We start from the raw sequence: 26,522 nt of genomic DNA on the forward strand, positions 1-26,522 counted from the left end.
TGACCTCCTGTGAACTGACCGGACGCTGGACATCAGAGTCCGGTGCAGTGTCCAGTCACTCCTTATTTAGCAAATCTTCAAAGTCCTTCGCGCTTGCCTATTCCCAATTAAGTCCCAACTCCAATAAGATCCAAATAAACACCAATTGGGACTGATGTGAGTGACCCTCTCTCAAACCCTCAAGTTTTCAAAATATTTTGCCTTAGGCTATAATTCTTTTTAAGAAAATAGGCAATAAGAGGGCAATTTGAAGACAAACGACAAACAACAATCATGCATATGCAATGCAATACTTGATAGTAAATCTAGTTGCTTGTCAAGTTGATCCAAGGTTAAGCTGCTTCACACGCTTTTTCGGCGGTTATCTTAACCATGTTAGACAAGCCCTATATGCATTATAAAGCATTAAACATGTTGTATATTACAAAGAAATGCAAGGGACAACACAAGCTCTCAATTTTTAGTGAAGTTACTAAAATCAAGCACATTGAGCTCATTCCGCAATCTACAAAATGTTTGCCTCATCTAGCGGTTTAGTGAAGATATCCGCCAATTGATCCTCGGTCCTTACCACTTCTAGTGATATATCATTTTTAGCAACATGATCTCTAGAAAAGTGATGACGGATATCTATGTGCTCGGTGCGAGAGTGTTGAACCAGATTATTTGCAGTTTTTACCCGCACTTTCATTATCACACAAAAGAGGTACTTTATCTAGAACTACACCATAGTCTAGCAAAGTTTGCTTCATGTAAAGTATTTGTGCACAACAAGCACCCGTGGCAATGTATTCCGCTTCGGCGGTGGACAAAGCCACACTATTTTGCTTCTTGGAGGACCAAGACACAAGTGATCTACCAAGCAAATGGCACCCCTCCGGATGTGCTTTTTCTATCAACTTTGCATCCGGCATAATCCGAATCGGAATAGCCAATTAATTCAAATCTAGCTCCTTTGGGATACCAAAGGCCAATGCTTGGTGTGTGCTTAAGATACCTAAGGATTCTTTTTATGGCAATTAAATGAGTTTCCTTAGGACTAGCTTGAAAGCTAGCACACATACACACACTAAACATGATGTCGGGCCTAGATGCGGTCAAATACAACAAGCTACCAATCATAGAGCGGTAGAGAGTTTGATCAACCGGGTTACCTCCCTCATCTAGGTCGAGATGTCCATTGGTTGGCATTAGAGTCTTGATTGGCTTATATTCATCCATCTTGAATCTCTTGAGAAGATCATTAGTATATTTCTCTTGAGAGATGAAAATCCCTTCTCTCATTTGCTTGACTTGAAACCCAAGAAAGAATGTAAGCTCTCCAATCATTGACATCTCGAACTCCTTCGACATCAATTCACCAAATTCTTTGCATGAATCTTCATTTGATGATCCAAAGATGATATCATCAACATACACTTGACAAATGAAGATATGCCCATCAAGCTTCTTGGTGAATAGTGTGGTGTCGACCTTCCCGATGGTGAAGCCCTTCTCAATAAGGAAGTCCCGAAGGCGCTCATACCAAGCTCTTGGGGCTTGCTTAAGACCATATAATGCCTTGGACAACCTATAAACATGATTAGGATATCTAGGGTCTTCAGACCCTAGGAGGTTGATCAACATAGACTAGTTCATTAATAAAGCCATTTAAAAATGCACTTTTCACATCCATTTGATAAAGTTTTATTTCATAATGTGATGCATATGCAAGGAGGATACGGATGGCTTCTAATCTTGCAACCAGGGCAAAGGTCTCTCCAAAATCCAAACCTTCAACTTGAGAGAACCCCTTTGCAACTAGTCTTGCCTTGTTCCTCATAACAACACCTTGATCATCTTGCTTGTTTTGGAACACCCACTTTGTTTCAATGACTCTTGCACCTTTTGGCCGCTCTTCAAGAGTCCAAACTTCATTGCGGGTGAAGTTGTTCAACTCTTCATGCATGGCATTGATCCAATCCAGATGTTGAAGAGCTTCCTCTATCTTAGTGGGCTCAAAGCAAGGGACAAAAGAGTGATGAGCAATAAATGAAGCAAGTTTTTGAGATCGAGTCATTACACCCTTTGATGGACTCCCTATGATGAGATCTTGTGGATGATCTTGAAGTAGGGGTGTATTTCTTCTATTGACCACTTGAGGGGGAGGTTGTGGAGCATCAACATCTTGTGCTTGTACCACCATTTGTTCATGGGAGACATGAGTATCTTCATTTTTCTACTCTCCCATCTTTTTCATCATTCTTGTGGCACACTTGATGAAGAAGGTGGATCAATCACTTGTATATCATCTTCATCATCTTTAGGCTTGATGTCTCCAACCGGAATGTTCTTCATAGCCTCCCTCAATGATTCATCACCTACATCATCAAGATTCTCATGTGCCCCTTGGGAGCTGTTAGATTCATCAAATTCCACATCATATGTTTCTTCAAAAAAGCCGGTGGCATGATTAAATACTCTATATGCTTTGGACTTTGGTGAGTAACCAACAAGAAAACCAATATCACAACATCTTTGAAACTTCCCTAGGTGTTGCCGCTTCTTGTAGATGTAGCATTTGCAACCAAACACCCTAAAGAAGGAGACGTCCGGCTTCTTCCCATTGAGCAACTCATAAGGTGTCTTGCCAAGAAACTTTTGAAGTAATAGGCGGTTGGATGCATAGCATGCGGTGTTGATTGCTTCCACCCATAGAGCTTCGGGGGTGTTGTACTCATCAAGCATTGTTCTTGCAAGAGTGATCAATGTCCGGTTCTTCCTCTCAACTACACCATTTTGTTGAGGAGTATATGTTGCGGAGACTTCATGTTTGATTCCAACTTCATCACAATAAGCTTCTATATTTGTGTTGTCAAATTCTTTCCCATTGTCACTTCTTATCTTCTTGAGCTTTACTTCAAATTCATTTTGTGCTCTCTTGGCAAACTTCTTGAAACAAGATGCAACTTCAGATTTGTCATGAAGGAAGAATACCCATGTATACCTTGAATAATCATCAACAATCACAAGACAATAAAGATTTCCTCCCAAACTCTTGCATGTTGTTGGTCCAAATAAATCCATGTGAAGGAGTTCTAGCACTCTTGTGGTTGACATGAAAGCTTTTGTTGGATGGGTATTTGCAACTTGCTTGTCGGCTTGACATGCACTACAAAGCTTGTCCTTCTCAAACTTCACATCCTTCAACCCTCTCACCAAATCATTCTTCATAAGCTTCTTGAGTGAGCTCATTCCAACATGAGCAAGTCTTGTATCCCATAGCCACCCAAGTGTTGTTTTGGTGAATAGGCATGTCTTCAAGTTTGCATCTTCGGAGGTGAAGTCAACTAGATATAGGTTGTTGTATCTAAACCCTTTGAATATCACATGATCATCATCCTTCTTGGACACAACAACCTCCTTCTCGGTAAACAAGCATTGGAAGCCAATATCACACAATTGTCCAACGGATAGCAAGTTGAAACTCAATGAAGCAACATATAGCATATTGGAGATGGAATGATCATTTGATATTGCCACTTTGCCCAATCCTTTGACCTTGCCCTTTGAATTATCTCCAAATGTGATTCTTTCTTGTCCATCTACTTCTTCATCTAGTGAGGTGAACATACGAGGATCACCAATCATATGTTGTGTGCAACCACTATCAATAACCCAATGACTTCCACCGGTCTTATAGTTCACCTACACACAAGAGATCAAGCTTTAGGAACCCAAACTTGTTGAGGGCCCTTCACCTTCTCAACAAGTGACTTTGCAACCCAAATTTTTTTAGGCCTATTCTTATTTGGAGGTCCTAAGAACATCACTTTCATCTTTCCACTAGAATCATTTCTAAGCATGTAGTGAGCATTGAAGGCAAATGGTCTAGCATGCTTGGGCAAGGGTTGTGGTGGTGGAGTTTGGCACTCATGAGCTAAGTGGCCTTCTTGTCCACACTCAAAGCATCTCTTTGGCTTCGGCTTTGGCTTTGATTGTTGTTGTTGAGCTTGAGCCTTCTTCTCTTTGTTTGCCATGTACCCAATGCCACTTCTATCCATCTTCATGACAGTGTTCATTAGAAGCTCACTTTGAAGATATTTGTCTCTAGTGAACTTGCTCAATCCAATCTTAAGATGCTCTTTCTCCAACTTTAGCTTCTTGTTTTCTTCCTTGAGAGCATCATTGTTCTTTTCTTCCTTGAGCTTCTTGTTCTCATCTTTGAGCTTCTCATTCTCAAGGATCAAACCATCATCATGAACAATAGTTTCTAGCACAATAGGCTTGGTGGTTTTGAGTTCTTTAAGATCTTTCTTGAGCTTTGCATTATCATCCTTGAGCTTGACAAACTCATTGTAGTCATTGGCTTCAACCACTTGCTTGCCCTTGCTACTAGAACTTTGCTCAATGCTCTCAATAATCAAGTCATCACATGATGTAGCTATATCAATCTTAACAACATCATTAGTAGCATCATGTGGCTCATTGGATAAGAATTCTTCAGCAATAACAAGGGTATCTTGATTAACCTTAAGAGTAGTGTATTCATCTTTTAGCTTGTTATGGCTAGTGATGAGCTCTTTGTGCACCCACTCAAGTTTATCATGTTTATCTTTAAGCTCTTTCTTAGAAGATTTGAGCTCCTTGAGTTTGGATGACATAGCATCATTTGCTTCTCTAAGCTCAACACTAGCCTTTTTGGCTATCTCACATTTAGCTAAAAGAGAATCATTCTTAATCTCAAGCTTTTCATTTTTAGCTCTAGTCTTTATAATGATCTTAGTGTATTTCTTTAGTAATTTAGCAAGATCATCATAAGTAGGTGACTCATATTCATCATCGCTATCACTATCACTATCATCATTATGAGCATGATCATCACCACTACTATCATCATCATGTGATACCTTGCGTTCACCCTTGGCCATAAGGCATAGGTGTGTAGAGGATGATGGCGGTGGTGGCGGTGAAGATGATGAGTCAATAGCAGTGGTGGCCACTTTCTCATTGTCACTTTCATCATCAAATGATCCACTAGATGAATCAATGTCCGTGAGCCAATCACCGACGATGTAAGCCTTTCCACTCTTCTTCTTCTTGTGGAAGTCCTTCTTCTTGCCATCTCTCTTCTTGTATGGCTTGTTCTTTTTCTTCTCATCTTCATCTTCATTGCTTGAGTTATCTTTCTTGCCCTTGTTCTTGTTCTTGAACTTGTCTTTCTTGGGCTTTGTGCATTGATGAGCTAGATGACCAAGTTCTCCATAATTGTAGCAATCCATCTTGGAGATAGGCTTCCTTCTAGAGCTTGTGAAGAACTTCTTCTTCTTGCCATCAAACTTGATGCCACTCTTGTTGAGCTTCTTTAGCATCTTGGCGGTCTTCTTCACCATGAGAGCAAGACTTTCATCATCAACTTCATCTTCACTTGAGCTCTCATACTCAAGTCTTGCTTTGCCCTTCTCTTGGCTAGCCTTGACTGCTAAATCTTTTTCTTTCTTCTTTGTAGAGGATGAGCCATCTTGAGGTGTGATGTGCATATACATCTCATGAGCATTGATCTTTCCCAAGATGTGTGTCGGTGTAGCGGTGGAAAGATCACCTTGATGTAGCACGATCACAATATGCCAATATTTGTCAATGGGGAGGACACTCAAGATCTTTCTTACAACATCGGATGGTTGCATTTGAGTGAGTCCAAGCCCATTGACTTCCTCTACAAGAATATTCAAACGTGAATACATTTCATTAGCACATTCTTTAGGAAGCATTTCAAAAGAGTTGAGCTTTTCATGACAAGATGATAGCATTCCTCATGCTCACTCTTAGTTCCCTCATGGAGCGCACAAACGTCCGACCATAGTGCATGGGCGTCTTTGTGGTTCCTCACCTGATTGAACACATCTTTGCAAAGGCCTCTAAAGATGGTGTTTCGAGCCTTTGCATTCCACTTCTCGTGATTTACCTCATCGCCTTGTAGGTTAGTAGCATCCCAAGGTTTTGGGAAGCCTTGTGAGGCAGCTCTAAGTATACCAACATCTAGAGCCTCAAGATACGCCTCCATGTGAATTTCCCAATAAGAAAAGTCATCTCCCTCAAAGATAGGAGGAGGTCCATCCCCGTGAGACATCCTACTCTAGGCGATTAAGCCTAAAAATGTGAGCACAAGGCTCTAATACCAATTGAAAGGATCAAGATGCCCAAGAGGGGGTGAATTGGGCTAATTCTAAATTTCTTCACAATAATTAAATCCTATGGTTAGCCCAATTAACCCCTTGTGCCTAGAAAGTGTTCCTAATTGTTCTACCGCACAAAAGACTTGCAACCTAAGTTTCAATCCTACTCTAGCATGGCAATTCTAAGAATGTAAAGACATGAATTGAATTGCACAAAGTAAATGCTCAAAGTAAATAGAGAGGAAAGAACACGGCGATGTTTTGCCAAGGTATCGAAGAGTCACCACTCCCGACTAGTCCTCGTTGGAGCACCCGCGCAAGGGTGTAGCTCCCCCTTGATCTGTGCAAGGATCAAGTGCTCTCTATGGGTTGATTCTTCGACACTCCATCACGGTGAATCACCCACAACCGCTCACAACTTGAGTTGGGTCACCCACAAGCTCCGCCGGGTGATCACCGAACTCTCAATCACCACCAAGCCATCTAGGTGATGGCGATTACCAAGAGTAACAAGCACGAACTCTCACTCGACCACAACAAGCCTAATGAGAAGGTGGATGCACACTTTGCTACTCTCGATCTTCACTAATGAGGTCTCTCTTTTGGATTCTCAAATCTCAATCACCTCACTAGGATCTTGCTCTTTTTGGCATTCTCTAAGGTGTTTCCCAGCTGTTGGAATGAGCAAAAGTACCCCACACACACGAGTGGAGGTGGTATTTATAACACCAGCTCAAAAACGAACCATTATGTGCCTCTACTGGGTGATCGGATGCTCCGGTCATGTTGACCGGACGCTCCGATCAGTATACCCCGAACTCCAGTGTTTATAGTGTGACCGGTTGCTGGACAGTGTCCGGTCGTGATTTTCCCTCTCTGGAACCTTACTAGAGTCGACCGGACGCTAACCCTCAGCGTACGGTACCATGACCTCACAGCATCCGGTCAAACCAGACGCAATCGCCTTGGTCAAATGAACTGACCAGACCCTGAGCCAACGTCCGGTCACACCAGAGCCAGCGTCCGGTCAGTATTTGACCCTCCATTCACTTCCAACTCTCGAACATATGTGAATGAAGTTTGCTCCATTGGATCATAGGGCTGTTTTGGAGCTACCTAGTGCTAGTTTTAACAAGTGTGCACCACACCTAACTCACTAGACTCATCTAGGTCAAGCTACCCGTTCATACCTCCCTTAATAGTACGGCCAAAGGAAAAACAAAGTCCTAAACTACTCTAAGTGTCTCTCCAACTCCAATCGACACTTAGAACTAGTCCATCCTTAACCTTGTCGTCCATCCTTTGAAAACCGAAACGATTTCCATCGTAGAGGCATGACAACCATGATTGCCCAATCGATCTCCATTACCGTGACCTAACTCAATTGTTTCTGCAAAACACACGTTAGTCACAGTAATCACGTATTGTCATTAATCACCGAAACCCAACTAGGGGCCTAGATGCTTTCAGGGGAAGAGTTTTGGTGATGAAGTTGAGTCGGGGAAGATCATGGTCGATGAAGAAGAGTGGTGGATGGCGATGTTTGTAGCTCCCTTCTTCTTCTTCTCATCATCACTTGAGTCACTATCACTTGACTCCCATTCTTCCCCAAGATGTGCTTCACCTCTCTTCTTGCCTTTGTTCTTCTTGTCTTCATCCTTGTCGTGCTTGTGCTTCTTTTTCTTATTAGGACAATTGGCTATGAAGTGACCGGTTTGACCACATCCATAGCAAAATCTCTTTTTGAACCTTCTCTTTCCATCACCATAGGTCTTGCGGTTGCTTTTCTTCTCCATAAACTTTCTAAGATTTCTAAGCACAAATACAACCTCTGGAATCTTCTTCTCCACTTGAGGAATCATCCTTGACTTTCTTCTTCTTTTCTTGACTTAAACCTTGACCTTCATGTTGTTGAGTTGCTTTATGGGCTGCACTCTTGTTGAATCCCATTGCATTAGGATTTTGATTGTGAGCATTGATTGCATCTTCAGCTAGACACTCATGATGCTTGAGTTTTGAAAGAACTTCTTGAGGTGTCATCTCATCATAACTAGGTCTTTCCATGATCACGGACACTAGCATGTTGTTCTTGCCTCTATAGGTTCTCAACATCTTTCTAGCAACCTTGTTGTCATCCCATTCGGTGCTTACAAGAGCTCTTATGCGGTTGACCAATGCCATGAGCCTATCAAACATGGATTGTGTTGTTTCAATTTGCAAGAATACAAATCTTTCCAATTCACCATGAAGTAACTCAATGTTGCCTTTTCTCACACTTTTATCTCCTTCAAATGACACTTTCAAAGTATCCCAAATTTGTTTTGCACTTTCCATTCCATTCACTTTTCTAAACTCATCCGGAGCTAGGCTTGACACAAGCAATGCTACGGCTTGTGCATTTTGATGGAGGTTGTGCACTTCTTCTGGAGTTATCTCTCTATCTTCATCTGTAGGAATCATCACACCAACATCCACAATTTCCCAAAGTCTTGCGGTAATGAGATGCATCTTTATCTTGTAAGACCAATCGGTGTATCTTGTTCCATCAAAGTGAGGTGGCCTACCAATCTTGATGGACAGAGATGGCTTGAGGGTGGATGTACTGTTTGGATTCTACGGACCTATGCTACTTGATGGGCATTAGCACCTCCATCAATGTCACCATAGCCAATGCTGGGGATGGATGACCTGAATTCTGCCCATGCAAATTTGTGATAATCTCAAGAATTTTGTTAACATGGAGCAGATACGATATCAATTGATTACTGGGGGTCTGTGAGACACTACACGATATGGTGTAAGCATGGGGAGGTTGGAGAGACTATTCCACAAGAAACCCCAAGGTTGTTAATAATGAGGAAATAGGTGTCAACATGCAACCTATGGATACCAATGATGATGTGTTTAGGAATATATTTGCTGACGACCTCGAGCATGACGATGACATTTCTCAACTACTACGTGATGTAGAGAGCGGATTCCTTAGTGCTGGACAGATGAAAAAGCTAGAGACAATGAGAAAGGATGGCAAAACACCATTGTATTCGGGTTGTCCATTGAGCAAATTGGAAGCTAACCTCATGCTATTAGAGTTGAAATTTAGGCACTGATTTAGCGATAAAGTCTTCGATGACTTATGAGGTGTAGTGAGGAAATTGCTCCAAGACCCTAATGAGTTGCTAGAAAAGACATACCTGGCCAAGCAAATGATGTGCCCAATCGGCCTCGAGGTTGAAAAAATTCATGCATGTTCCGATGATTATATATTGTACCATGGAGAAGAATATAAAAACTTGGATGCATTCCCCAAGTGTAAAGCTCCATGGTATAAGCAAGGGACGTCAAATGAGGGTAGCAAGACCAGAGGAGGGTCCGTAAAGGTCGTTTGGTATTTCCCTATAGCTTTTTGTGTGCATAGGTTATTAGCAAATGCAAAGTCAGTCAAGATGTTGCGTTGACATGGAGAGGGGCATAAGAAAGGTACAATGCTGAGACACCCCACCAATGGGTCAGATTGGTGGACAGTCAATACTATGTGCTATAGGAACATTGGTGGAGAGGTAAGGTACCTTGGTTTGGTTTGAGCACAGATGGGATGAATCCTTTCGGCATGGTTAGAACCAATCATAGCACCTAGCCAGTGATGCTTTGTATATACAAACTTCCACCTTGGCTTCATATGAAGCGGTTGTACATCCAAATGTCACTACTGATCTAGGGGCCAAAACAACCTAGCAATGACATTGATGTGTTTCTAGAACCATTGGTCGATGAACTACTAGAGATGTGGGAAGAGGGTGTGAAGGATGTTTGGGATGAGTATAAAAAGGAACATATCACGATCAATACAATTGTCGCTACAATCACCAACCTGCTAGGAGCGAGGTTGCTTTTCTGGAGAATAAACAAAAGGATATAATGGATGTGTCGAGTGCTTGGACTAGACTAATGCGGTATGTCTACTAAACTATCGGAAGATGGCTTATATGGGATACCATAGGTTCCCACCTAAGGATCACCCATACCGAAGGAATAGAAAAAAAATCATTTGATGGGACTATTGAGAAATATGGACCTCTAGAATACCGAGATTGGACTGAGATACTTGAAGAAGTATGCATACTAAGTGTTGTCCTTGGGAAGGGGGAAGGGGAAGTACCAACGCCAGCAGATGCTATGTGGAAGAAAAAAATTAGTTTTGGGGAAACTACCTTAGTGGCCACTGTTGAGTGTATGTCATTGTCTTGATCCAATGCATATTACTAAAAATGTGTGCGGTAAGCTTATTTGCTACAGAACGTGGCCACAGATGCAAACCTAAGCATGGAGGAAGCTAAGAAGATCTATTACGACCAAAAAGAATTTGCGAAGGCAAAACTGACATACAAGTATCGAAAAGGAAAACCTTTGGTGGCCAACAAGGGGGATTAAAGATTTGCCAACAAATATGCGTCAACTACATGATTAGTACATATTTGATATGGTTAAAGCGGATATCAATGGTTTGAGGTTATTTTTATATCCTCCCCGGATTGTTTTTTCATAAAAAAGATGAAACGAAGCACTATGTCGAATATGAGGCCCTATTTCAGCTCTTCCAGAGGCACGACCTCGATACCCAAATAGTGATGTTGTGGACTTTGTAAGTGCCCTACTTGCACGATATTATCTCAACTACATCTTCAACATTTGAACATATCTCATGCTTTATGAAGGTGTGAAGCAAAATTTTGCTTAAAGAAAAAACACATCATATAGGCTTCTTGGACCCTTGTCAAGTAAACAAGAAAACATGCAGAGGCGATGACGGCTATGACATGGCAAATCTGATAAAACGTTTGACAAAAATCTTCTCTGAGTTCTTCAAACATAAAAAATCAAACATACTCCTAGCCTACAACTACAAGTATGTGTTCTTGGCCCTTATTTTTGTTCTTCTTATCCTTTTTTTGAAGATTACTCATTAAGTAGGACTTTGTGATATCAAACTTCTAGAATCATGTACTGAGGTATGGGACTCAAAGAAAAAGGTCACTTTCTCAAATCAAGCACCTACTCACAGTGCCAAATAAGCAAGTGAACCTAGTAACATATTATTTTCTAATCACATAGCACATTCTAATGTCACCGCCTTTCACACTTTATAATGTGACATAGTGTCAAGGAAAATCTGGAGGGGGACATGATGATCCAATGGGAGGTTGATCATATGCCAATGGAAACCCTAGAACAGCCGATGGCAAACAACAAATGCGGTTTCTATGTGATGTGGGCAATGCACCAGTACCTCAGCAGGAGCACAGAGGGAAGGAAACAATAAAATGGTGTGCATGCCTCCGATTTCATGTATATCGGTTAATTCAACAAAACAATCTAATGTTTTGTCTTACTTGTGCATTTCGATATCATCTTGCTTGAATGACAACGCAAGAAACTTGGCCACCAAAAGTTGGTAGACTTTGAGATCAGAGGATTCCAATAGGTGCTAGCAACCTTCATCATGGATGAGGTGTCGAATGCAGACGGATCATTCTCCATTGCATGGTCCAAGAAGTACAAAAAACAATATGATAAAGACATGCTTGATAGACTATTGTAATATATACATTTTCTTTGTAACCGTAACATTTGTAATATAAATCTTGATGGATTTGTGATGTATGTGAGTGTAGTAATCAAAGGAAACGAATCGTACCACACAAAAAATAATGAAATAAATTAGTAAATAACAATATTGGAAAGTATACGACCGCCAGTTCACCACACAAGCCGACAGTGATTGTATGTACAACACTGCTGGCTTAGGTCTAGAGCCAGCTATGTTAATTTGTGTGGTGAACCAGCAGAGATCAGACGTATATCATTGCGGGCTTAGTTGCTAAACTGACAGTGTTACTGAAATCAACACTGCCAGTTGGTGTGATGAACCAGCAGTGTTGCTTGAATCAACAACTATCGGTTGGTGTTACTAACCGGCAGTGAAGATTGTTATCTCTGCCGGTATAAAAAACCGTGGCCTAATGTATCTTCGTTGTAGAATGTGTGAAGCCAGAAGCTTTCCATTATTAAAAAAAGGTTATAGCTACTCTTCATTGGCATGTACCAAAAATATTTCTAGAAATAAATAGGTATCAGATCTGTTTGTGGCGACCTTTGCAGCTTCATAATGGACTAGATTATAAACGCCAGAGGCACTTACCATGACCTAGCGTCCGACTTCGGAAGGCATCCTGAACACCAATATCTTCGTGAGTGGGAAAGGCTAAGCTTAGGCCGTTGATAATAATGTGTATGAAATGTGACATTGGTCTTAGCTTGTAATGTTATGTTGTGGAACGAATTGGACTTATGATGTGTATGTAATGATAAATTATATGCATTATATAACGGATATAATGTTCTGGTCACATTCTGGGCTTGTGGATACAATGTTTTGAATTATATATGTAGATGTTCTGGTCACATTTGAATTTCCAAAATTTAAATTTTTTTGTGGGAAAGCGGACTGTAGGAACGGTTCTAGACTCAACCGCCCCCAGAGAAAACAATTATAGGGGCGGCTGGCTTACAAACCACCACTACAAATCTGATTTGTAGAATTTGTAAGGGCAGCTGGTAGCCGTCTATACAAATCAGATTTATAGGCGCGGCTTGAGAACCGCTCCTACAAAATCATGTTGTAGCAACGGTTTTGTAGGGCCGCCTGACCGAGCCACCCCTACAAATCATTACTGTAGTAGTGAGCTAACATTAGTTATTTAGAACAAATTCTCACTGCAGAGAAATCAAACATAAGATCAGAACAATGCCTGACCCAATCTCTGATTCTTGCATAAATAAATCAACAATTAAATAAATTACGCATGATTGATATAACAATGTAGTTATAGATAAATGGTTTAGGCCTTGTTTGGATTCATTATTTGCTAATAGTTAGCTAACTAATAGCTCATATCTAATATTAACTAGCTAACTATTACCTACCTATTAGCTGGATGGTGTTTGAATGCATAGCTAATAAAAAATGACACGATAACAAATAGCTGCCATTATTTGATTTCATCCAACAAGTGAGACAGTTATTATCTAGAGATCTAACTATCAATTAGCTATTTTATTAGTTGTACCTGTTTGGATCCAAAAGAAATAACTATTAGTAGATAGTAAAAGGTTTTTTTATACATGCCATTGCAATTTTTGAAGTTTAAAGATACGTCATTACAATTCGTCTATTTAGAAAAACTGCCATTATAATTTAATCTCTTCATGATCCACGCCATTTTGTACACCTCCAGCCTATAGGTCCACTTTCAAACCCCTATGCCTACAGAAACGCGTATAGGTGTACAGGAACTCGTGTTTGGGTGGAGCAGCGCTCGCCCGCGGTGGGCAGCGCGCGAGCGGATCTGCCGCGCTCGCCCGCAGCGGCCTGTGCTATGCCTAGTGCGCTGTTCAGCTCCATGAAGTGGTGGTAGCTGCTGGGGAAGTGGGGAACCTCCCCAAGAGGTGGAATCCTGCTCCGCTCTGGTCGACGTCGGCCTGGCCGACCTTGACGCCGTCGCTCGCGAGCGCCGCGGAGGAGGCTGGCGGGATCCACGTGCTGGTCGAGGCGATCAAGGACGGCCCTGCCAAGGAGAAGGAGTTCGCTTTCTAGCCGATGTCGACGACCCGACAGAAGAGCAAGGCGATCGAGGACGGCCCTACCAGGAGATGGAGTCACCCATGGGCCACGCGAACCCAGAAGTCCAGATCCCGGAGGAGGAGCCGCAGGAACCAACGGGCGAAGGCGCAGTGGTGGTAGCTGTGAATGGCGCCGCCGCGGCAGTGGAGACCACGGTCCGGATCGCCAAGGCGACGCTCCACTTCCCCGTCTGCACGTTCGGGCACCTGGCTTGCGGCGTGTGCCATCTCCAGCTCACCGGCAGCGGCGCCGGCCGGTGCTACGTGTGCGACCACGACGGCGGCTACGCGCGCATCAGCAGCGCGATGGAAGACATCGTGAACTCGGTCAAGCCGCCAAGGTGCTGTGCTCGCACGACGCGAACGGGTGCCGCAGCTACGTTACCTACTACGACGGCACGACGCGGCCGAGCACCAGCGCGCGTGCCCTGCCTATGCTCGGAGCCCGACTGCGGCTTCGCCGGCCGGCTCCCCAGAGACGCTCCGCGACCACCTGAGCGCCGCGCACTCGTGGCCCGTGGACGGGATCAGGTACAGCTCTGCCCTGCAGCTCCGCGTGCAGCACTCGGACCCGGCGCAGCACCGGCGTCTGCTAGCCGCGATCAACGAGGACGGTGGGGACGCGGGCGTGTTCTTGCTGGCCGTGGGCGTGGTCCGCGACAGGCCGTTCCGCGTCGTGTTACTGTTAGATTGATCTCCTGACCAATAGGCCCAACGGCCTATTGGGCCTTGGTCTCGCGCCCTGATCGGGGGCGCCCAACCCTACATGGTTGGTGGGCCCCCGTCGCACTGCGCTATATAGAGAGAGGTGGGGGCCGGCGGCTCAAAGTACGAGGTTCGCCGTGAGCCGCAAACCCACCGACAAAACCCTAGACCGATCTACGAGGGCGCGCAGCCAGCGACGGGAAGCTCCGCTGATCCTCGCCGTCGTCACTGCTACGTCCGACCGCACTGCATCGACGTCCGTGCAACCTCTACTTCACCCGTCGCTGCCCGTGTGCTGCCTCCATCACCGAACCCGCGATGGCCAGCACGACCGCGACATCATCTGGAGGCTCAGGTTCATCACCAGCCCCTCTCTCCCCTATCTCCCTCTCGGTGTAGTGTTCTAGGTCTAAATGTGCGTGTCTTTCATGGTTCTATGAGTTTACCAGCCTAGATCTACTCTAGTTGATCCACAGAATATCAACAATGGTATCAGAGCCATACTAGCACGTAGATCTAGAACGGGTACCGATTAGAAAAAGAAAAGTTGATTAGATCCAGTGTGGATCTAAGCAGAAAAAGGGGTCACCCGAATTTCGGTTGAACCCTAACTCGATCCATCGGATCCGAGAAAAGAAGAAGGGCTCGGTTTTTCATGCAAAGAACGAACCCTAAAACCCGAAGGTGATTCGGGGAAAAGAAAACAGTGCCGTCTCCACCCTAACCCTAACCCTAATCGTCAAATCGGGCAAAAATCCGAACAAATGAATCAAAGAAAGGGGAAGAGGGTGGCTCGGTCACCTCGCCGTCGAGCACGCCGGCGCGCGGGGGAAAAGAAAAGGAACCGATTTCAAATCGGAAAACCAAACCCTAACCCTAAAAGGAACCCTAACCCTAAAAAGGAAGCCTACCTGGGCTTCTACCCACCGCCGACAGCATCGCCACCGCGCGGATAGGAAACCGCGGCGCCGCTCCCGAACGGCGCGCGGGACGGGGCCGAGATCCGCACGGCACCTCGCCAAGCGGTCACGGCAACAGGGCACCACCCTGCGGCCCCTCGACGGCGACGTGCTCAGCCTCGGGCGAGCACGCACGCCGGCGAGAGGGCGCTGGACGGTGCCGCCCTTCTTCTCCCTCGGCCACTGTGGACGGCCGCTGCTGCGGGTTTTCTCCGGGCTGCGCTGCGGGGTGAGAGAGAAGGAGAGGAAGAGAATGAACCTAGGGTTCAGGGAGAAGCGCCGGCCTGGGGGTTTTGTTCGGGCGAAACGGCCGGGCAGCCGTCGGATGGAGATGGACGGCCACGCGCGACTGGGCCAGCGCCGCAGCCCAGGCGGGAAGAGGCGCCAGGCCGAAATCCCGGCCCAGGCCCAGGTTGCGGCCTGGGCGCGGGGGAGAGAGCGCCGCGCGGCTGGGCGCCGGGTGCGCTGGAGCGCGCGGATGGGCCGCGGCAGCTGGGCCGAGTGGCTGGCGCGCGCGCGCGCGTGGGCAGGCCGTGGGCCGCGCGTTTGCTGGCTGGGCCGAAATGGTCAAATGAACAGTAAAGTCATAGTTTTTTTGTTTTCCTTATTTTCCAGAAAACAGTTTGACTAATTTGAATTGATTTTTATGATAATTTTCTGTACAAAATTTATCCAACGATATTTTTTGTTCAGTAAATAGTAAATTTGCTTCTGGAAAATAGGAAAAAGATTATTAAATGTTAAAGTTTCCGCTGCGTATTTAAATATGTAATTTTCATTATTAAATTCGAACCAACGGGAGAATTTAATTTTGAAAAAGGATATGTTTTAAATTGATTATAATATTGTTGTTATTCTGACCAATGTTGATTAATGACAATATTATAATGTTTTTGTTATACATTAATTCTATTTCTGCCCAACGGTGATGTAGAATTAGTGTAGACAATAATTGTATGTTTTAATTTTGACCAACGTTAAACTAAGGCATGCAATTATTGTTGTTATTTCTGTTCTCACCCTATTTGAATTGTGTTTTCAGGAGGATACAACTTGATGAGTTGTATCAAAGAAATCCCCACTCTAAAAGGTGATAACTATATTGAGTGGAAGAAAAAGAAAGACCTGGCCTTTATCCTCGCTGAGGTGGACTGGGTTGTCACCACACCGTGCCCTAAAGAACCTGAGGCACCGGTGAGGGAGACAGATGAGACTGATACTGCATGGCAGAACAGAGAGCGGGATTTTGCTCCCGTAAAGATGTCCTATGACCTTGAGCATAGGAAATGGGTCACTGCCAATAAGAAGTGTCTGGCAGTGATAAAGAACACGATTGAGCCTGCAATTGCGGGCTCAATTCCAGACTGTGACACGGTCACAGAGTACCTAGACAGAATAAAGAGTCAGTTCACTGGCTCTTCAAAGACATATGCAACCCAGCTGATCAAGTAGCTGGTTACAGAAAGGTACTCTGGTGGCGGCAGTGGCATAAGAAAGCACATACTGAGAATGAGCAATCTGGCATCTAAGCTCAAACCAATGGATTTGGCACTCAAGGATGAGTTCCTTATTCATTTGATTTTTGCTTCTTTGCCCAAAGAATTTGACACATTTGTTGTTAATTACAACATACAGCCTGAAAAATGAGATTTAGAAAAGCTCATTGCCATGTGTGTGCAGGAGGAGGAAAGAATAAAAGTTTCACAAGGTGGTTCTGTCAACTACCTAAAAGATAAGAAAAAGAACTATAATAACAGTTCTTCCTCCAAATCATCTGGAAAAGGTCCCATGCAACAGTCTCAGAACCAGCAATTCCCAGTGGCTAAAGACCAGTGTCTCCACTGTAAGAAGACAGGACATTATAAAAAGAATTGTCCTGATTTCTTAAAGATGATTATGAAGAATAAAGGTGAGAACATTATTACGTTCGTAAATGAATCCTTGTATGTAAAGTTTTCAAAATCTACTTGGTGGATTGATTCAGGTGCAACTATTCATGTTGCTAATTCATTACAGGGATTCCGTTCGATGAGAACTTTGTAAAGAAGCGAAAGTTTCATTAAAGTAGCAAATGGAGAACAAGCAGATGTTGAGGCCGTTGGTGATCTTCCATTAGAGCTTGCTGATGGCTTCATAATTATTCTTAGAGATGTTCTTTATGTACCTTCTTTGCAAAGAAATTTGATTAGTGTTTCAAAATTGGACCATGATGGTTATGATTGCCATTTTAGAAATGGCAAATGTCAGATATTGTTTAATAATAAATGTATTGGTCTTGCCTTCCGACAAGACGAGCTTTATTTGTTATCACTTCGTGAAAATGTGAATTCCGTATGTGATGTGAATGAAAATATATCCTCATCGAACAATGGAAACAGAAAACGAAAGAGAGCTCAAGATGCGTTGTCGAAATTATGGCACTGTCGTTTAGGCCATATTTCGAGGGGGAGAATAGAAAGACTAGTTAAGAATGATATTCTTCCTCCATTAGAGCTCTCAGAGTTAGATCAATGTAGAGATTGCATAAAAGGAAAGTATGTAAAGAAAATTAAGAAAGATGCCAAACGAAGCACAGGAATCCTACAGATTATTCACACAGACATATGTGGTCCTTTTCCTGTGAAAAGTGTGGATGGTTATGATTCATTCATAACATTCACAGACGATTACTCTCGGTTTGGCTACATTTATCCAATTAAAGAGAGAACAGAAGCGTTGGATAAATTTAAAATATTTAAAGTAGAAGTTGAAAATCAGCATGATTTAAAGATTAAGATAGTCAGGTCTGACCGTGGAGGAGAGTACTACGGTCGGCATACCCCATATGGACAAGTTCCTGGACCTTTTGCAAGGTTCTTACAGGAGAATGGTATAGTCGCCCAGTATTCAACACCGGGCGAACCTCAGCAGAATGGAGTAGCTGAAAGGCGTAATCGTACCCTGATGGATATGGTGCGTAGTATGATAAGTTACTCCACTTTACCTACGAGTCTGTGGATGGAGGCGTTAAAAACTGCCATTCATATTCTCAATAGAGTACCAAGTAAGTCGGTGCCCAAAACACCGTATGAGTTGTGGACAGGAAGAGTACCCTCGCTTAACCACTTGCGTGTGTGGGGGAGCCCTGCTGAGGCTAAAGTTTTTAACCCAAACATTGGGAAGCTAGATCCCAAAACAGTGAGTTGCCATTTCATTGGCTACCCAGAAAAGTCAAAAGGTTTTCGTTTCTACTGTCCTAACAGACATACAAAGTTTGTGGAAACGAGACACGCTGTCTTCCTAGAGGATGAAATGATAAGGGGGAGCATGGTAGCTCGAGAAATTGACCTTGAAGAGAAGCGGGTGTTTGCACCCACTCCGATCATTCATGAGCCATTTTTCTCACTACCTGTTGTTGCTGCACCAACAGGACAAGACACTGTGGTGCCAGCACCTGTTGTTATCCCGCCTGTGGCAACAATGAATGATGATGAGGAACCTGTGCCTCAGGATCCTATAGAACCTATTGTCACACATGAGGGGGAGCAACAACAGCCTCAAACAGAAAATGTGCCAATTGAGGAGGCCCCTAGAAGGTCTCAAAGAGTTAGAAAATCAGCTATTCCTGCTGATTATGAGGTGTACAACACTGAAGAATTTCAAATGGAAGATGATCCCACCTCATTTGAAGAAGCCATGAAAAGTGATCATTCATCAAAGTGGCTTGAGGCCATGGAAGATGAGATGAGATCAATGAATGCAAATAAAGTTTGGGATTTGGAGATAATTCCTAAAGGAGCCAAAACAGTAGGCTGTAAATGGGTCTACAAAACAAAACTTGACTCTCAAGGGAATATAGAAAGATATAAAGCCCGACTTGTGGCAAAAGGCTTTACACAAAGAGAAGGGATTGATTACAATGAGACCTTTTCTCCAGTCTCATGTAAGGATTCCTTCAAAATCATAATGGCATTAGTGGCACATTACGATTTGGAATTACATCAGATGGATGTAAAAACGGCATTTCTCAACGGAGACTTAGATGAAAATGTTTACATGGCACAACCGAAAGGTTTTGTCATGGAAGGAAAAGAACGTTTGGGATGCCGCCTAAAGAAATATATTTATGGATTAAAACAAGCTTCAAGACAGTGGTACTTGAAGTTTGATCAGACAATAAAGAATTTTGGGTTTAAAGATAATGTTGAGGACAATTGTGTCTACGCAAAGTTTAAGAATGGGAAGTTTATCTTCCTTGTCCTGTATGTGGATGATATCTTACTTGCTAGTAGTGATGTCAATCTACTACTGGAAACAAAGAAGTTTTTGTCCTCAAAGTTTGATATGAAAGATCTTGGTGAAGCTTCGTTCGTTCTAGGGATCGAGATTCACCGAGATAGAAGTAAAGGGGTATTAGGACTGTCACAAAAGGCATACATAGAAAAAGTCTTAAAGAAATTCAGTATGCACAAATGTAGTCCCTCACCTGCTCCTATAGTCAAGGGCGACAGATATGGGGATTTTCAATGCCCTAGGAACCAATATGAGATCGATCAAATGAAAGTGGTTCCATATGCTTCAGCTGTCGGAAGCTTGCAATATGCTCAAGTATGTACGCGCCCTGACTTGGCATTTGTTACCGGGTTACTTGGCAGATTCCAGAGCAATCCTGGAATAGAACACTGGAAATTGGTAAAGAAAGTCTTGCGTTATTTGCAAGGAACGAAAGGCATCATGATGATGTATAGAAGATCTGATTCACTCCATATAGTGGGATATTCAGATTCTGATTATACGGGAGATAATAGAAAATCCACGTCTGGATATGTGTTTACTCTCGCAGGGGGAGCTATTTCATGGAAAAGCTCAAAGCAAACCGTCACTACATCGTCCACAATGTATGCCGAGTTTGTAGCATGTTATGAGGCAACGGGGCAGGTGAACTGGCTAAAGAAGTTCATACCCGGTTTGAAGGTGGTTGACGACATCAATAGACCACTGAGGTTATACTGCGATAATAATCCAGCAGTACAGTATGCTCACAACAATAGGTCAAGTGGTGCTGCCAAACACATTGACATAAAGTATTATGTTGTGAAGGATAAAGTCCGGGATCAAATGATAAGTCTTGAGCATATAAGTACCGAAAAGATGCTCGTGGATCCGCTTACAAAAGGCTTACCACCCAACGTGTTCAGAGAACATGTAGCCGGCATGGGTTTAAGGGAAAGCCTATGATTCCTGGACTATAAAGGGCCCAAAAGTTAAAGTAACTGTTTCAGATCAGAGACGTGCATTGTAGCTGTCAAATCTATCGGCGATTGACCGAGACGATGAAACATGCTCTATGCATCATCTGTGAAGAAATGAGTAAGGTTTAAAGGATTGAAGTTTAAAGTTTAAAGATAAAAGTAATAGTGAGATCAAGGGGGAGAATGTTAGATTGATCTCCTGACCAATAGGCCCAACGGCCTATTGGGCCTTGGTCTCGCGCCCTGATCGGGGGCGCCCAACCCTACATGGTTGGTGGGCCCCCGTCGCACTGCGCTATATAGAGAGAGGTGGGGGCCGGTGGCTCAAAGTACGAGGTTCGCCGTGAGCCGCAAAACCCACCGATAAAACCCTAGACCGATCTACGAGGGCGCGCAGCCAGCGACGGGAAGCTCCGCTGATCCTCGCCGTCGTCACTGCTACGTCCGACCGCACTGCATCGACGTCCGTGCAACCTCTACTTCACCCGTCGCTGCCCGTGTGCTGCCTCCATCACCGAACCCGCGATGGCCAGCACGACCGCGACATCATCTGGAGGCTCAGGTTCATCACCAGCCCCTCTCTCCCCTATCTCCCTCTCGGTGTAGTGTTCTAGGTCTAAATGTGCGTGTCTTTCATGGTTCTATGAGTTCACCGGCCTAGATCTACTCTAGTCGATCCACTGAAAATCACAGTTACTAGTGTGCGCCCGCCACAGCGCCGCCGCGGCGGCGGGCCCGTGGTACGCGTGCACGATACGCGTGGTGCAGCCCTCGGACGCGGGTGGTGTGAACGGGGAGCGCGGAGAGCGTGCTCCTGGAGATGGCGCCGGTGCCGAACAGCGCAGCACCCGGAGAGAAGCCGGTGATCAGCGTCAACATCGAGCAGCTAGGGAGAAGGCCGCCGCTCGCGAGCGCGGCCCTTCCGCTCGCGCGCTAGCCACCGTGGGTGAGCGCCGCCGCTCCGTCTGACGCGCTGGCCACCGTGGGCGTGCGCTACTCCACCCATACACGAGTTTCTGTATACCTATACGCGCTCATGTACGCATACACATCTAAAAGTGGGCCTATGTACGCTCGAGGTGTACCAAATGGCATAAATGAAAGAGAGATGAAATTATAATGATAGTTCTCTAAAATAAATGAATTGTAATGGCGTATCTCCAAACTTCAAAAATTAGAATGGCGTGGATCAAAAAGCCCATTATCTATACGATCCAAACATAGCCTTAATAGATAGATATAGATGTATATAGATAGAATGAATTAATGAGCCAGTTCGCTGGTTAGTTTCTAGGCTGATAAGTTCGGCTGGTGCTGGTTTATTGTGAAAGAAAAATACTGATGACTGACTGATAAGTCCTGGCTGAAACCAATAAACGAAACAGGCTGAATGACTAACTAGAGATAGACATATATTTTATTTAAACATTTCTATGAATAAAACATAATCACACAGCTCTAAACATTTTTATGAATAAAAAATAATCACACAGCTCATCATCATAGAATAAAAAATGAAAAATAATGTAACGGTCCCGCAAAACAAGCTGGTGAAGGTGGCACCTGGTGATGGCCATGACGCTGAGTAAGCGTTGTACGTGCCATATGCCTGGACCCACACGTCAGACACCCTCAGTTATTCCACTGGCTTGCGAGAAACGTGAGGGCATCAGCCGACGTCCGACGAGCAGCGTCGTGCCCTTCCGTTTCTTACCCCCGTCGCCGGCACCTGACGCAGCACTACTCGCTCTCCTCTCCCTCTCGTTCAGATCCAGATCCATACTGGAGCTCCACACACCCGCCCGCCGCCGCCGCTGCCCATTTCCGACGTCCTCGGTAGGCTGTCCTCGGGGTGTCGGCCGGGGGCTTCGAGATGGCCGGTTTTGCGGAGGGTTCAGCCCGTGCTGGCTCCTCTCGCGGCTGGAGATCAGGAGAGGGGACGAGCAGTTGGACGACGGAACCGGTGGAGATCCCCAAGAAATGCTGCTTCAAGTGCAAGGAAGACGGCGACCCCCTCATAGCCTGCGACTTCAAGTAAGCGCGCTGACTCTGGCCGGTTGAAGTAGTTTTTTCTTCCAGTCGTCTGTCGTCTCCGCGTGCTTTATTTGCCGCGATCTATCGATGTGTTGTGTTTTGCTGATGCTGCTGCCGTGCCTTGTTCCGCCCGTCATGTTTCTGATGTATATGCTCGCCGACGGCGATGCATCCATGCATGCAGCTTTGCTGCCATGGGAAACACCATCTCTTCTCTCCCATTTTACAGATCTGACACCTTTTCTTCCCCTCTTGATACTTTCCAGGAACTGCCCTAAGCTTTACCATCCGGTCTGTGTGGGAATCGAAGATGATCCCGGCAAGCAATACATTTGTGGTGAGAACTGAGAAATACTGATTTTTTATACCACCCGCCTGTTTAATTTCATGTCATGGATGCATCGAGCTGAGTTTGACTGATCTTTCCACAATTCCACCATTTTTGGATGGGGATTCGGCATGACATAAGTGCGGCACGCTCACTATGACCACTGGGTTATTCGGTGAAACGTGGCTTATTGAAACTGTAATTATCACCTTCAAGGGAGATAACATTTTTCAAATTATTGGGAGCATATATACCCCTACACTTTTTATGTTTCAATAAGGGGCAACTACTATGAAGTTTTCACTTGTAACAGTGGGTGGTAGATCCTAGTGACCATGAGACTGTAAGGTAGCGTTTGGTTGAAGGTGGAGTGAGATGGTCCCGTCTCTGATTTCTAGGACGGAACACTACCGGAAACGCCTAAGTTGCCGAGTGTCAGGTGATTTGCCGAGTGTTCGTGTTCTTTTCGGGCACTCGGTAAAGACGCCTTTACCGAGTGTTTTTTTAACACTCGGCAAAGAGGTTATTTGCCGAGTGTTTTTTTTTAACACTCGGTAAAGAGACTCTTTGCCGAGTGTTTTTTTTTGACACTCGGCAAAGAGCTTCTTTGCCGAGTGTTTTTTTTTTGACACTCGGCAAAGAGATTCTTTACCGAGTGTTATTTTTTTTACACTCGGCAAAAAAAATTTCAAAGCACATTTTGAAGCAGTAAATTAATTCAAATGAAAAAGTTTTCAACTACAAAGTTGTATAACTCATCAAGATGTACAATGTTTGTTTTGGTCTTTTCTTCATACGACAAAGTGAAAATAAATTTGTTCACAAATCTAACATATCTCTCTTGTAGTTTATGAAACTACAAGAGAGATATATAAGATTTGTGAACAATGTTAGAACGACCATGTCGGATGAACAAGATGACCAAACAACCAAAATAAACTTTGTAGATCTCGAAAAGTTATGAGAACATTGTTGTTGACACTTTTGATTTGAAAAACATATTGTCCATATGCAAACTGGTTTGAATTTCAAATTTTAAAATTCAAATTTTGTAAACGACCTCGGAATGAAAAAACTTCCTAAACTAAAAGTGTAGATCTCAAAAGTTATGAACTTTGTAGTTACACTTTTTTATTTGAAAACATTTTGTCATGCAAAACTGTGTTTGAATTTCAAAATTTTAAAATTCAAATTTGTAAACGACCTTGGATGGAAAAAACTTCCTAAACTAAAAGTGTAGATCTTCGAAAAGTTATAAAACTTGTAGTTTACAACTTTTTTTATTTGAATTCGTTTAGGGCCTCAACATGCAATTACATATTCGGTTTAGTATAATATATAAGGAACTAAAAACGAAATCCAAACTCAAATGAAAGCGTGGTGTAGTTGGTTAGAGGAGGTTGCCGGCAGGGGAGGTCGCGGGTTTGATTCCGTTCGGCCGCGTTGCTGTTATTTGACGCGAAAAATTTGGAGATGGGCGCAGGCGCTGACTAGTGGGGCCTCCTCCAATAAAAAAATTTCTATTTTTTGGTAAAAATTCCTATTTTTTTGGGTTTTTATCGGTTCCAACTTTGCCGAGTGTCGGGCACCGGCAAAGGCTTTACCGAGTGCCCGATAAAAACACTCGGCAAAGTTGGCTTTGCCGTCACTTTTTTTTGGCGAGTGCTGTTCGCCGAGTGTTACACTCGGCGAACCCTTTGCCGAGTGTTTTTATGTCTTTTGCCGGAGTGTTCGGGCACTCGGCAAACTCAGGGAGTCTGGTAGTGGAACGGCTTCGTTTTCTGTTTGATGACAAGAGACGGGATGACTCATTTTGTGTTTGGTTGAAGAGATAAATAGACAGGGGATAGATGGTGAATTTAATGCCGATAGCTACCATTTAGTGGGACCCACCTGTCATCTAGTTTTATTTACATTATCCTCCTAGCCCTCCCTCTTTTCATTTCTTTTTTGTCGACGTTATCCTCCCGTCCCACCTTTTTTATTTTCGTTTTTCTCATCGGCCTTATCTTCTCGGACGCTTCGAGCGGCCTCTGCTCGCCCATGCCACTGGAGGTGCTCGCGCGGCTGCCCCCGCGTCGCCCACGAAGACCTCGCCCACGCGGCCACACCCGCGCCGCCAGCCCGTGCAGCTGCCCTCGCGCCGCGCTCGGGAACTGTTCGCCCACGCCGCCGTGTCGCCCGGAGCCCAAGGACGGATGCCACACGCCGCCGCCCGGGGCGCCTCTTCTACGCCCAACCCTTGTCTGGCTGCGCTGCCCAGCCCAAAGCTCGCCGCCGTCGAGCCATGGCCGATCCAGCTCCTAGGAAGGTGTGGCCACGTCCTTGAGGAAGACGGCGGGCGAGACGGAGAAGAGACGGCGTTTGATGGGATCGACCCCGTCCCCTCGATTTCGAGGGATGAGGGGGCGCCCCGAATCTGGTCAAATATTCTGCTCGGGGATGGATCCGCCCGTCGTCGCCCTAGAACCAAACACGAGGCAAACTAGGTTTGTCCCATCCCATCTCAGGTGATCCGCCCAACCAAACACACGGTAAGAGTGGGAGGGAGAAGACCGACACTTCCAAGATCGCTGGTGTGATGGAGGCAAGGAGCCATGGTGATCTCAAAGGAGAGTGTCCTGGGAAGTAGCGGAGCAGGGGCGACACCAGCATCTGTCGTCCTGCTTAACTCGCCCCTTGATACAAGATTTCCTTTTAATCTAATCTAGGAAGTCCCCCTGGCTACAGCCCCCCTTCTTCGGCTGTTGTTGAGTCGTGGGCACGACCACGATCTCTGGTGTTGCTTGCCCGACGCCCTCCTTCTCTCCTCTTCCTTCTTTGGTACCCAATATATACTGGTCGTAACGTCTCTCCACTCTTGTTGAAATAGCGTGTCCTCAAGCTGGAAGGCTGGTAGCAGTCACTAAAACGCTGCACTGGCTCCCAAGTTGCTTCCGTTGCTGATATTCTGGCCCACCGTAACCGTACTAGGACATGCTAGACTCCCCGCGAACACTTGCATGAAGGACAAGTTCCGGTGTGGGTAGCAAGCACCTATTCTCCATGGCTAGCAGTGTTGGTTTAGAGCTTGGAGTAGCACCATGGAACATCTTTAGGACCCCAACATGGAACATATCGTGGATGAGGGCATTCTTCGGCAGTGTCAGGCGATAGGCCACTTTCCCAATCCGCTCCGTGATATGAAAGCGTCCTGCATAGCGCAGCTCAACTCCATCATGACGGCCACCAATGTATTTGCTTGTTTGTTTTATGAGCTGCAGCCATACCCATGCCCGAACTTGAACTTCAGCTCCGGATACATCATAGTAGTGTTTTACCTGTTGTTGACTTGCTACAGCTGAGCACGGATGCCCTCCAAGAATAGATCTCATTCCTGGAGCATAGTTTCCACTTCAAGAGTTTGTGCAATGCCCGGTGTGTACAACAC

The 26,522-nt window shown here is 44.7% G+C and overlaps 1 pseudogene; it reads left to right on the forward strand.

The window, feature by feature from the left end:
• The first annotated feature begins 13,812 nt into the window (after window positions 1-13,812).
• On the forward strand, window positions 13,813-21,667 carry LOC136533879 (uncharacterized; annotated as a pseudogene).
• The last annotated feature ends 4,855 nt before the right edge of the window (window positions 21,668-26,522 follow it).

Source organism: Miscanthus floridulus, unplaced genomic scaffold (assembly GCF_019320115.1).
Source record: "Miscanthus floridulus cultivar M001 unplaced genomic scaffold, ASM1932011v1 os_1277, whole genome shotgun sequence".
Lineage (NCBI taxonomy): Eukaryota > Viridiplantae > Streptophyta > Magnoliopsida > Poales > Poaceae > Miscanthus > Miscanthus floridulus.